At 34.8% G+C, this 13759-nt stretch overlaps 1 pseudogene; it reads left to right on the top strand.

Annotated features, from left to right (window-relative positions):
- Positions 1–601: 601 nt before the first annotated feature.
- Positions 602–699, top strand: LOC145590407 (small nucleolar RNA R71; annotated as a pseudogene).
- Positions 700–13759: the final 13060 nt, after the last annotated feature.

Raw genomic sequence — 13759 nt, 5'->3', positions numbered from 1 at the left:
ATTGTTATAATTATCAAAGTTTCCTTCTTGGTGAGCATTTCTATTGCCAAAGTTCCTTGGTCCATCAAATCTTTGTCCATTGTTGTTATTTGAAACAAAATTCACTTGCCCACAATCATTATTATCAACATCATCACAATTTTCAAATGCATGTAGACAATTAGAAGCATCATGGTCATATGACCCACATACATCACAAAACACACATCCATTTGGCATATTATTCGAAGTTGAAGGAGGAGTAGAGTTAGAAGATGTATCTCTCCCCTTATTGTGGGAGGGAAGAATTGGTGCTTGTGAAGAAGCACTCTCAAGCTTTGCCTTAACAAAGGTCATCTCCTTTCCCAAGTTTGAGATTTGTGAGGACAAATTGTTGATGGCATTGAGATGGTCGATTTAATAAATCGTTGAACCGCTTTTTCTTGTCGACTCTCTCTCGCCTTCTTGCCAATCCATGTGATACCTTACCACATCTTCAATTAAGTCCACCAATTCATTCTCCGTTTTGTTCATGATAGGGCCTCCAGCACTGACATCTAAGTAAGACTTTCCTTGGGGGTTGAGACCTCCATAGAAGATTTGGATGATTTGATAGGTGGGAATCCCATGATTTGGGCACTCTCTTTGGTACTCCTTATACCTTTCCCATGCCTCATAAATACTTTCATTTGGCTTTTGCTTGAAGCTTTGAATGAGAGCTCTTGCTTCGGCCGTCTTCTTTTGTGGATAGAACAGAGATAGAAATTCCTTAGTCACTTCATCCCATGTTCTCAAAGAGTTTGGCTTCACCTCTTTGTCCAACCACTCTAGAGCACGTCCAATAAGAGAGAAAGGGAAAAGTTTAAGTCGAATAAACTCTTGAGAAACCCCATTCACCTTGATGGTTTTGCAATACTTCTCAAATTCCTTTAGATGGTTGAGGGGACTCTCATGCTTTGCACCACTATATTGATGCCTCTCTATAAAATTGATCATCGCTAGTCTTATCTCAAGATCATTTGCCGGTGTCGTAGGAGGAGCAATTCCGCTTTCAAACTTATAAGCTCACGAAGTTCCCAACTCCTTCAATGCTACTCTCGGGTTAGCACCCTTCTCGCTCTTCTTCTTCTTCTTCTTGATGGATTTCCTCTCTTGGGGGACTTGAGATTGAGGAATGATTGGCAACCCTTATCCTTGTTATGATCCTCTTAATTTCCGGATTAAATGGCACTAAATTTCAATCTCGTGCCCTACGCATACAAATCTCTAAGCAAAATATCAATAGCACGGCTACAAATATAGCCTAAAAGAAAGAAAATCTTTTTGTATTTTTCAAATAAATGAAATAGACTCAATCAACAATAGCAAATCACCATGCTTTCCCCAGCAACATTTTTGACGCGGGTGAAACCTAGGTCGTTGGTGTCTAAGATTCCCCGATCAAAACAAAATTTATAAAACCAAACCCAACCCTAAGAATAGGGGTAAGTCCGGGTCGAACCCAAGGGAAAACGATATTTTCTAAGGTCTCAAGCTAAGTTATTCCGAAATCTTAAAACAATGGGTTGGTCTAAGCTATCGAATCAGCTCAATCAAAACTAACAAATAGAATTCAAATATCAAAGCACTAGGGAATTTAGGATCCACATGCACTCATGATAAAGTTGCTAATTTGTCGGGAATTTGATCAATCAAGAAATGCGAGAGAAAACAACATTTGCAATCAAAATCACTCAAAGAGTTATTTCCTATGGTCAAGCTAGATGTCTCTACAAATGACTTCAAAGAAAAATCGCAAAAAAAGATCAATTGATAATAATAGCTTCCAAATCAATTTTTTGTGTCATCGATAATAAGATCAATCACTCAAAGAGTTATTTCCTATGCAATCTAGCTTGTAAATCAAGGTTAGCTACTCCTCTTCAAATCAAACACATGCACAAATTTCATCAACCAATTTAATCATATCATCAAATCAATCTAAAACCCTAAATTAGCTATAGATTATTACTCATACATGCTTCACCACTTCCCTAGCAAGGAAACTACTCACTACACATGGTAAAATTGAAAAGCATAACAAAACCAATCATCAATTCCATCATCAACATTGTAATCCAAATATCAACAATCAAATCAAACAAAACTAATAAAATTCAACAATATATCAAAATCTAATATAAAATAGCATTGAAAAGGAAAGAATTCTTACAAAACTTTGATCTATATAAAAGAGGAATGAAGATCAAAATGTAACAATCATCAAACACTAAGTTTCTCTCTCTAAAATCGAAGAACAAAATCTCCAAAATCTTGAGCTTCTTTCTCTAAAATTCTAATCAAAATCTATAAAAAAAAACTAAATCAAGAGCTTTCTTTCACTCTAGAAATGAAGAAATTCTATATATAGTAAAACTAACTAAGGAGAAGTTAGTTAGACGTCCAAAAAGAACCTCAAATGGCACGGCCTCTCATCCCATTGCGCGGCCGCAACAAAATGGGTACGGAACAGGGGGAGGCAGGCTGCGCGGTTTCTCCTGGCACCTGCGCGGACGCTCCTCCCTTATGCGCGGCCGCGCCTTGGAGCAGGGGAGATTGCTTTCGTGCGCTCGTTGATGCTCCCGTGCGTTCCACATGATACATGTTGGGGGAGGCAGTCACTAGAGGCCTTCACGATGGGTTCAACACCGACTTTGATGTCCATGTGGCATGAGAGCGCGGCCTTGAAGACTTGGCTTTTGCCTCCTTTACTTTTGAGCTTCAAGAGGAAGAATCGGGTTGCATCCTGAGCTTTATATACCCCGAGAAAACACCTATGAGCTCTTCGAACATCACCAACCTCCTAAAATCAAAAAGAAGCAAACAAGAAAAGGAGAAAAGGAAAAATAAGCTAAGAAATGCAAGAAAATAAGAAAACAACTAAGGAAAAAGCAAAATAGAGAAAATACAAGTAAAACTAAAGAAAAAGAGATAAAAGAGATGTAAAAGCAATGAAAAATCATCCTAAAAGAAGCTAAATGAGTGCCATAAATGACACTCATCACAAAATCAAATGGACTCATAATGTTGTCGTTCACTTATTACATAGGTTTAGTTACGATTACTTTGCAAATCCTAGCATCTTAATTTGATCGCTTTCATAATAAGATGATAAAATTTGAGAGTGTTACAGATTATATGTGATTTAGGATTTTATTGTCCAAGTGATGGCTCCCTCTCATTTTCATGATCTGAGATCTTCAACTTGACAACCTACAATCATTAACGTTCAACAACAAACTTCCCATTGAACAACTTTCTTATTATTGCCTTTAAGGCAACAACAATATTCTCAACATATATTTCAGTAGACTTCCTAATGGTGCTTTGCTTGGATTTTATTCCAAACGGGTCACAGTGATTTGGGATACCCTAGTCACTTGTGATCATGGAAATTTACTTTAAATTTCCGCACATTACACATAGATGCACGTCCATGTTACCATTCTCAAGCCACGATGCATTTTAGCTGGTGCTTATAAATGGCTTCCTTGTTAAGGATCTTGATCCTTCATAAGGATGTGCTTGCAACATCAATTCTCAAATTACATGTGCTTTCATGCGCCAAGAACCCATCCCTTTTACTTATCTAAGTACTTTGGATGTTCTTGATCATAATCTAACGATCCATTACTTAGATTTATTTTGATTGGTACTTTATTCTTCTCATGCTCTAAACATGTAAATTGTGTGACGACTCCATAACATACATGATGGTTTCGATTGCAGAATTATTCTCAATTTTATTCCATTCATGTGACCTTTTAGCTCATCCAGTTTCACCGAGTCTTGCTAAACTGTTTGCTATGTGATACGGTTGAAAGTCTTTACCACTAGTCGAAAAAACGCTATTAGCAACTGGCAAAAAGTGACTTTTAGCAACTGACATGTGGGGCTGCTATTGCAGGGGCTACTAATGAGGATATTATTAACAATGGGCACATGCCAGTTGCTAATAATACTTATTCGCAACTGCTGTAGTATTTGACCAGCTGCTAATGGTATTTATTTGCAACTGGGGTAATATTAGGCCAGCTGCTAATGTTATTTATTTGCAACTGGCGTAGTACTAGGCCAGCTGCAAAAGACTATTAGCAGCTGACCTAGTACTACGCCAGTTGCGAATAGTCATTTCTTTTTTAAAAAAAAATTGCAATTTTTTCAAATTGATATACAAATTATTTATATACTATTATAATAAATTTATGTTAATCATGAAGTATACATTAATTACAAATTATAAATTAAAAAATAAATTACAAGGCTTCTAACTTCAATGGAAAAAATGCTAATCATAATTTGTGTTGTACCCTTATGCCAAACGAGTCGGCAAGTCTGCTATATCTAAGAATTTGCATTCATCATCACAATAGTATTTTCTATCTACAAAATCAGTAGTAGTTTCCATCAAGTGAACTTTTAAACGAACGAGCCTCAACTTCAGATACATGACCATTTCATATTACCTGAAAATAATAATTCTGGATCACATAAACCTCTAAACCTTCATAATAACAAAAAGAACAACATATAAACACATACATTTTATACAACAATGACCAATGGACTCAGATGAGCAGTCAGCATCTACTTTAGCTACAGCAAGAAAATCAGTTTCATCACCTGTAGCAAGTAACAGTCCAAATATAAAGGACTTCACATATTAATAATATCTCCAATTGCTTTCACATGTTGAGAATTAGTAAGATCCAAAACTAAGAGAAAATTTGAACAATATAAATTACTAAAATAAGTTAGAACCAAATTACACTAAAATTACCCTAATCATAACTCAGTAAAATAAATTATATAGGCATAACCAGACGAGGGATTTGGGAACAAGAAAAATAAATCATATATGCAAGACTTACTTGTCCTGATTGAACAGGTCAGTGATCTATGTCCTGCCATTGTCATGGTTGAAAAAGATGAATAAGCTTTAGTGCATCATCCAAATTCTATTATTTACCTGATTCAATGGTGATGTAAAAGCCTGCAGCACAAATTGATCATCAACAAACAAATAACATGATAATGGCAATAATTTTTCACAAAACAAGCAGATAAGAACAATAAATAGATCTAATAATCAATTAGTTCTACGGAAGAAAAAAAAACTGAAATTAGCCTAAAGCCTAGTACTCATCAGTTGATTGTCAACTTTTTTACAAGCTTATATATAATCAGGTAATTCACGTTGATTGGTCACTCTTATTATCACCAGTAATTCAAATTCATAATCCGTATAGGTGACATCAGTTATAAAAGCTTACTCTTACTGATGGACTTTTTTCTTGGTAATTTAGGAACCACTGCTGTCACTCTCTTTATATTTGCCTTTAGTCCAAAGATCTCTCTATTTCCCGCTTACCCTCACTGGTTTCTCTTTTATCCACCCTGTCCAATCACTATTGAATTTCTAGCTTCCTATACGCACACATCACATGTTGAACTCAAGCCTCAGTTCTTCAGTTCCCCTCACTGGTTTCTCTTTTATCCACCCTGTCCAATCAATATTGAATTTCTAGCTTCCTATACACACATCACGTATTGAACTCAAGCCTCATTTCTTCAGTTCTCACCAAGGAAAACCAAGGATTTAACTAGGGAAAACCTAAAGTTTTTAACATTTAACTAGGGAATGCAGGAAAAAAAATACAGAGAGGTCAAGTTCTATGATGCACTAATTGCTAGGTGCTTAAGAATGTAAGTAATTATAACAAATTAATACTTTAAGATGACTTCAGTTCAAAACGAAAACCATAGAATTAGACACTAATATTACAAGTTTCATGAATCAATAATGTAGATAGGAAGAGGAGCATACAATTGTTTACCGGACTTAACGAATCAACAAGTCTCATCTAAAATTTTAACATCAGAACTAATACAAACTACATGTTGATTACATTAAACCAATACACTAATTATAAATTATTGATGTAAGATAAGTACTAACTACTATAATGCATACATGACATACACATGGAGATTTAACATATAAGTCCATGGAGTATTTAGAAACATAATCACACTCAACTAACAAAAAATAGTAGACAAAAAAATTATACCGATTTCAGCTCAAGGCCTTAAATGATAGAGACGAGATTATTGAACCAAAATGGGGCCTCATAGTCTCAATCATGTACACATTTAGCTTCCTACAATGCAAATCCTCGTCACACTTCACAAAACAATACACCTATTTAGTTCAAATAACAACCTCAGATATGAAGATAAGTTCACGTTATTGAGACCCTGACCTTAATAACCAATAATCAGTACCATGATTATAAACCCTATTCTTAATTTACACCTAAAAACATCATTAGCGAGGAAAAAGATAATAAAAACCAAAAATAATTAACAATACTCAATTCATAATTCAACAAAAACATATGCAAATATGAAAAAATATATATAGATAAATTGAGGATTGACTATTGAGGAGAGAGAAAATACAATTTTTGAGCAGCACCCACCTCAACCATGAAGGATGTTCTTCTTTTCCTCTGCCTCACCCTTCGCTAAACCCTAAGTAATTATCGTAATCATAAAACAAGCATAAAATTACACAAAATCAATAAAATTTAGTAGATCAAACAACTCGAATAATCAATCAAAGTTAACTCAACGAAATCTTTCATATCTTAAAGTAATTTACCATCAACAACACTAAATCAAGGAGAATATCATCATATCAACCTAAACTATCAACAAATTTGAATTTCAAAACCATATAATTAAAAAAAATTCCGACAATATATCAAAAAAAAAAATTTGAATCTACGAAAAAAAAACTCCTAAATTTGTTGAATTGAAGGAACTTCAAAAAACCAAATTCCAAGAAAAAAAAAACAAATATACCCACAATTGTCGAATTGAAGGTTCAATTTGGCTGACGCACCTACTTCAATGGAGAATAGAACGCTCAGAAGCTGCTACAATGGAGAATTTAGAATACGGCTTCAATGGAATGTAGCACGAAATTAGGGTTTCATCCTATTTCAATGTAGTGCATGACAAATTAGGGGTTTGTTCTTCTTTAATTCTTGAGAAAAAATGGAGGAAGGGGGTGAGTGAAGTTCATAGAAATGGAGGCGAGGGCTGACTGAACAACGACCATGGATGAGGGTTGAATAAGTGAAGTTCTGAGGGGGTTTTCGATTTTTTAGATGAGGGAATGCGGGGTGTGATGAGAGAGAAGGTGGTGGGTCTATTTTAAAACTTTAATTCCCTACTTTTAGCAGCTGGCCATTTTAGGCCCGTTATAAATAATTTGGTCAACCTTTTGGTTGACCTCGTATTTGTAGCGGGCATTTAAAAGCTTAGTTGCGAATAAATACTTTATTTTTACAATAATTATTAATAGCAGCGAGCATTGTTACGTCAGCTGCAAATGCTATAGTTTTTGTAGCTAACATCAAATAGGTTAGTTGTTAATATAAATTTTTTCTTTTTCAATCTAAGTATTAGCAGCGTACATTACTATGCCAGTTGCTAATGACATAGTATTTGCAACTGATATTATTTTAGCCAGTTGCAATTAGTGTTTTAGTAGCTAACACATATAACGCCAATTGCTAATAGGTTTCTGGTAATAGAAATTTTTCTACTAGTGTTCTAGAGTCTTTATTGTTTGACTTAGTATTTAGCCTAGCTCATACTTAGTTCAAACAGTTACTTAGTTTTATACATATAGGTCGAAAGCCTTTCAAATTCCTTCAATTCATGTTTAACACAGTAAATTCCTTTACTCGTTCAAACATTTTATTAAGTTTATACAATAGATCTTAATTCCTAATATGTACTAAGTGTCTCCTTTAGCTTGGTCCATTGTCGAAAATACTTTCAAATTTAAGCTTTTAACATTTGATAGTTAATTTACAATAGAGTTTGTAAACTTCTTGTTGGTCCTTACAAGATTGACTCTTGCTCCCACTAAACTTCTTATCCATAAGAATTTCTATGTTTCTCCATAAATCAATCCTTTTATTATGAGAAAACACGTTCCAATTCCTTTATGCAATGCTTCCTTCAATCCCATAATGAATTTCTTGAGCTTGCTTTCAAATCTAGCATTATTTAGATTTTCAAAACCCTTAGACTATTTTCATAGTCACTTCCAAAATCCTATTTTAGGAAGGCGGTTTTGGTATCTATTTTGCCATATTTCATATGTGCAATTTTGCTAGAATAATTGAGCATTCTGATTGGTGAATAGGTTTTTATTAAAATCAACGTCGTGAATTTAATTGTATCCTTTTCAACTAATCTAGCTATAAATTCATATACATTTCCAAATTTGTTAGTTTTCTTCTTAAAAACTTATTTGTGATCGATGGGTCTTTCACCCTTCGTGCAAATTAATCAAGTTTTAAACATAATTTTCAAACATGGAGTCTATTTCAGATTTTATGGCCTCAAACCATTATTCGGAATTTGGATTTGTCGTAGCTAATTTAAAAGACACTATTCCCTTACCATCTAATAGTAAATAGTATACTTGTAAGTCTTAGGTTTATTTCTAACTTAATAGAAATTTATAAGGTTCAATCCAAACCTTTGGTGAATTCTATACCTACACGGGGTAATTGTATCAAACACTGAGTTTCAAGGCTCTTTCAAAGCCCTTTGATTATGTTGATCTTACTCCATCATTTATGATGTTTTGTGAGTAATGAATTCTCTTTTAAGGCACTTGTAAAGTCCTTTTTAGTATTCTTGATCAATCATTCTTATGAAGCCCTTTTGAGTCTTCCGAGATTCTCAGTTCTAGTTTGTTGCTAAGCTCGATGGTCATCGAGTTCATTTTCCTCTCACTTGTCGTTTTGGAAATGTGTTACTTTCTAGAAAGATACCACTTAGAGCAACAAATACTACGTCCTCAATTGTGTTGTGGAAGTGATGCCCGTAGTCTCACTTGAATGCTTACAAAGAGACATGTATATTGTCTTTGGGTAAAAATTCGTTGTGAAATATACCGTTAGCTCTCATTTGAGCTATCTTAGCCTTTATTGATCCATTACGCTCCCACTGAGCCACTTAGCTCCCACTGAGCCAGTGAGCTCCCACTGAGGCTAAGAGCCTTAGACATATACTTGAAAACATGTTTAGAAGTTATTTCTATCCATAACTGAATATGGTGTCCTTTCTTAGCTTCGACATTTTGTTTAGTGTAGCATTAGTCATTTGTAAAAATCTTTAAGAGTTTTATAGGAAGGGATGTGATCCATCATCGTTCGAGTCATTTTTAAATGGCATCGAGGTCTCCATGAAGACATACTATGTTCTTTGTGGAGTTATTTATGAAAATTTCAATTTCATAACTTTGAGATGTTTACACTTGGCTCAAGCAAATATCGCTCGATCTAATCTAGATTGTTTTGATATCTTGCCAAGTCGATTCTATACTTCACTGAACTTTTGAGCTACTCAAGGTTAACTTTATTCACATTTGATGAATATAACCATATTCTTTCAAATTCTTTGTGAAACGTTGAAGAAATTGAGTCCTCTTTAGCTTTCAGAGTCAACCGTCTATACCAAGAACAATATCTCTTTCTTTTGTCTGTTTCAACAAGTAAGACTTACTTGCCTTAGAAAGATTTCGAATCGATCAACTATCAAGAGCCTATCTAATAGAGCTTTGAGTACGTTCTAGTCAATGTGACATTGCTAAAGATGTTCGGAACATAAATCATGCCCATGACTTGAACTTTGTGAGTTTTCATGTTAGGGAAATGTTTGTTTATAATTAAGCATTCTTGACTCATGGTTTAGACAACCATGCCATTCAAATAAATTCGCAACTATTGCTCTTTACTTTGAATGTGAGTCTTTCCGTGTGTAAACGGATTGTTTGTTGATTATGGAACATAATAATAACCATTATTTGTTCTAGCCTTAGTTTGAAAGATCTTTAAACAAAGCATACGATCTTACAACTGATGTAGCACTTCTTACTTCATTCTAAGCTTGTAAGTCAATAACTTAGCTTAACTTCAATAGTTTGAGGTCACTTTCAAAGTGAAACACTCAAGCAGTATCCGATATTTGTGAAGATAATGAGTAACTAAGTTAACTATAATAACATGAACTCTTTAGTAGAAATGGAATCTTATTCCTTTTCTTTGTTCCTTGTTTCCTATATTTCTTATCATACATCATCTCATAATCTTTAAAAATCGTTTCTTTAAGTGTTTTGAATTTTATAATTTGTTAGGCATATTTAAGCATCTAGTGCGCCATAAAACAAAGTTTCATCTTTTCTTTTAATTCGTATGAGAATTACTACATCAATGAGTTGTACTCATTAGTGTATGAAGAGAAAGATATGTTGGTTGTTAAGATTGACAATTTGAGTTTGCAACTCAATACTTCATGTTTATCAAAACTACCTAGTTTTTGAATACATGATTTCCAACCGTCCTTACAGACTTAGTTTATAAAAGTCATTTATGAGAATTGTATTTTAGAAATGCCTTTCCTTTCTTTGAGAACTATTCCCAAAGATTTCTTTTACCAATCATTGAAAACAACATAATTTGATTTAGAATTCTATAAATATAAGTGCAAAGTATAACCATTTATCAAGATAACAACACAAAAAGTTCGAAATTTAAAGCATACATGTAAACTTTCAATCTTATTAGACGTATTATCCACGCATTAAATTTGTCCCCATTTGGCGAGAATAAGACGATTTCAAGATCCAAGGAATCAATGAGTGATTAAACATGCTTTGGCTTGTCTTAACACTTATTACTCTAAGGTAAGAAACTCTTTTCTAATGGCTCCAAGCCACTCTTAGTTAGATAAATCGTTGCATCTAATGCTCTCGTGACAATTTATCTCTTTTGCCACGACATGTTAGGACTCCATCACTCATATCGTTGAGTCTAACCAAAATCAACGTGTATGTGATGTCTTCATTTGGCAAACCCATCAACATACCTTACGTTCCTAGGGAGATAGTGATGCCTAGCTTTGGCATAGCCCACCACTATGCACATTAGTTCGGTAAGTGTTATTTGGAAGGGCAAGTTTTACTCAATATTTTAGGGACCTAAGATTTCTATGTTGGTTGATTTAAGTGAACTTAATCAATCATCGCAACATTTCGAAATCCTAAACATGCATCTAACATATCATTCATATACATAAGCATAAATATATATCAAAAACATAAGTAAAAGATGCATTTGGCAACTAGCATAACCCCTTGAATCTTCAAGTCTTCAAGGGTCTTCTTTTGCAACTTCATGGCTTCGTCTTCCAAGAAACTCCGTCTTCAAGACATAACAAAAATTATGCAACTACTAGTATCTTCGATTAGGACTAATCTAAATATTAAGATACAAAAATACGCAACGGTTCGCAGACCGTATTTAGATTTACAAAAATACATGATGGAACGCAGTTCATATTTTCTATCCTGATCGGGCTCCACTAGTTGCCATTTCATAAAACCTGTGAGAGAATATACATTCCATTCATCCATTAACTATATGTGAATGGCCCATGCATTTTACAACGAAAAACAAGTAACAATGTATCAACACTCGTAAACTAGTAATTAACTTAGGTGGTTAATCCGATTAACGCGCATAATTAAAACTAGTTGACCAGGGGAAAAACTAGGTCGTTGACTAATCCTCCCGAAGTCAAACAAAATTTATAATCACTTAACAAACCTTAATACAAGTATAGAGGTAAGTCAAGGGTCGAACCCAAAGGAACAGTTATGTTCAAGTGCTTTCAATTAATGCCTAAGCTAAATCGAAGTCAAAGGTGAAGAGGTCACTAGACAACTAACAAAACAAACAACGAAACAAATAAAACACTAGGGAATGGGGATCAACAAGTAATCATGACAATTGCAACAACTTGGGAAAAACATGCCAATCAAAGGTTGTGAAGAATAATGATAAGAGTTATCAATTGGAATCAAAGAGGTATCTCCTAATCGTTAAGCTAGTGGTCTCTACGAATAACAAACTAGGAGAATCACAATGTAAACCAATCGATAATTGCAATTCCTAAATCAATGGGTCTTATCACTAGAAATCACAATGCAATCTAGCATAATTCTCAAGGCCTAATCAAATTACACACATGCAAACTTACATTAATCACTTTAATCTCAACAATCAATCAACATAATTCCCAAATTAATTACAATCAATCAATCATACAAGTTTTACCCATTCCCTAGCAAAGGAACTACTCACAGATCATCATCTAATCAACAAGCAACTAAAGAAATCAAGAATCAACAAAATATGAAGAACAATTACACTAATCAAGAATCAAACATCAAAATCAAATCAAACAAACAAACAAGAAATTAAACAAAGTAATAAGATGAGATAGAGTTAGAAATGCTCATAGATAATAGAGAAGATCTTCAACACAATTGTCACCCTTGTATCATCAATCTCTCAAATCACCATTGAAATCTCTCACTTTCTCTCTCTAAATCTACTCCTAAACTAACCTAAAAACTAGAGAGAGAAACTCTCAACTAAGCTAAAATTATGATCAAAATTATGTCTAAAACTTCTTACAAAAATCGGGTTAAAAATAGGTATTTATAAGAGGCGCGGAAAACAAAATCGAGCGAAGCCAGAAACAGGGAGGAGCGCCCGCGCTCTTCTGGATTTCTTTTACTTATTCGCCGCTTCGTGCGTTCGCAAAAGGTTCTTCGTGAGCTCCACTTGATGAACATTGGGGGTGACAGTTTCCAAGGGCCTCCACGGTTGGTTCAACACCATTTTTCATGAAGTTACGGCTTCAGAGCGCAGAAGCTAGAACTTGGAGCATCCACTTCCTTGCATCTTGAGCTTTCCCAATGCTATAAGTTTGCTCCAAATGCATCTTCCAACTTAGTTGGCCAGCAATAACAAGACCCAAAACTCGTACAATACCTACAACCATGAAAAGAGAGCAAATAAAGGAGAAAGCACTAGAAAAACCATAAAAACACAAAATAAGTGAGAAAAGGTAAAACAAAGAGAAAATGCATAAAACTAAGCATTTATTAAGAAAGAAAGCTATGAAAAGAAGGTAAAAACAACCTAAATACTCATCAAATGAGTGCCATAAATGGCACTCATCACTAGTCAAAGTTGTTAACCGATTATGTAATTAAGCGCAATTAAAATAGCTCAAACAAATTAATGAAGCTCCCTTTAAACTCCGCATCCAACTTAATTAATCTGATTAATTAAGCCGGTAAACCCAAAATTTTGCCAAATTAAAATTTGCAAGTGCCGCTCAAAACCGAGGCCTAGCCTCCAAAAATTAATTAAATTTAATAAACATAAATAAAATAATTAAATCGGTAACAAACGCAAAATTACATATCCCACTCATGATCGTGTGCCTAGCACCAAGTACCAAGGCTTGGTTTGCTAGGCACCAAGCCTCGGCATGGTGCGAGGCTGCTGCTCGCACTGGCCTTGCTGTTGTGCTGGGCTCGTGCTAGCTAATAGCCTCAGCCTGCACAGCCCTCGCACCTGCCTGTGCGCATCAAGCACTGCATCAAGCTGCTGCCCCGCGCACACATAGCTCGAGCACTGCGCACACAAGGGATCAGCCAGCTGCCTTTGGCAGCCACATGTGGGCTGCGCAAGCAACCTGGCTGGCCGAAGGTATACACATGGCTATTGTGCCTCATTTTGCATGCTCGTGCCTTAGAAAAATTTTCAATTTTTGTGTGACGTTTCTAATCAATTCT

This window comes from Chenopodium album, chromosome 17 (assembly GCF_948465745.1).
Source record: "Chenopodium album chromosome 17, dcCheAlbu1.1, whole genome shotgun sequence".
In the NCBI taxonomy this organism is placed as follows: domain Eukaryota; kingdom Viridiplantae; phylum Streptophyta; class Magnoliopsida; order Caryophyllales; family Amaranthaceae; genus Chenopodium; species Chenopodium album.
Note: the sequence above shows the minus strand (reverse complement) of the source record. Positions and strands in the feature narration are given on the sequence as shown.